The sequence below is a fragment of the Capsicum annuum genome, unplaced genomic scaffold, assembly GCF_002878395.1.
Source record: "Capsicum annuum cultivar UCD-10X-F1 unplaced genomic scaffold, UCD10Xv1.1 ctg3692, whole genome shotgun sequence".
Taxonomy (NCBI): Eukaryota; Viridiplantae; Streptophyta; class Magnoliopsida; order Solanales; family Solanaceae; genus Capsicum; species Capsicum annuum.
This window is the reverse complement of record NW_025843937.1, coordinates 1,024-1,738: the sequence shown is the minus strand read 5'-3', so window position 1 is coordinate 1,738 and position 715 is coordinate 1,024. Positions and strand designations below refer to the sequence as shown.

The following is a 715-nucleotide window of genomic DNA, read 5'->3' as shown; positions in this document are numbered from 1 at the left end:
GAGTAGATACTTTTTAATATGAAAATTGGATCTGTAACATTACCTCAAACAAGCAAAATAATTGGACTACATTTGGTGGGGCGCGCCAGGCCTGGGCTGTAGTGCAACGCCTAGGCGACGCACGAAGGGCCGGATAGCGAGCTATCCTGATGGACCTTACCCCCTCAAAAAATTGAGTTAATATCGTGTGGACCAATGGCCCACATATCAGATATTAAACTGATAAGAACAGATACTACACTTGATCTTAGCCAAAAGGCCGAGAAAGGTATGCTTTAACAAGTTAACAGGCATCCGTTTATATAGTAGCTATCGGCTGTCTGCGCATTAGCTATCATCTCATTCCGATGTGGGAGATGTAAGCTTTACAAAAATAACCCCATTGCTTCATATACAATTATATATCAGCTGCTGCCTCACGTGGAAATGGATACATGATGATTAAACAACTTGCAGAAGTATGGTGGTCAATATTAAATACATATCCAATAATGGATGCTGATGCTTATAAGCTAATCTACAATGTTTCCTAGACTTATTTATGCTGAAGAGTGATCATAAATTGACATTGACATCGAGAACTCATATAGTAGAATCTAACTTGCTTGGAATTAAGGTGCAAGCATTGCCTAATGTTTTCTACTAGAGATTTTGCAGATACAGCAATCAAGACTGTACCCAAACAAGTGATAGTCAAATCAGCTTCCATTTAGAT

At 39.0% G+C, this 715-nt stretch overlaps 1 non-coding gene across 1 annotated transcript; it reads right to left on the bottom strand.

Annotated features, from left to right (window-relative positions):
• Positions 1–75: 75 nt before the first annotated feature.
• LOC124891534 lies at positions 76–272 on the bottom strand. The gene has a single exon (XR_007049733.1). It is a non-coding gene; the product is annotated as a U2 spliceosomal RNA (small nuclear RNA).
• Positions 273–715: the final 443 nt, after the last annotated feature.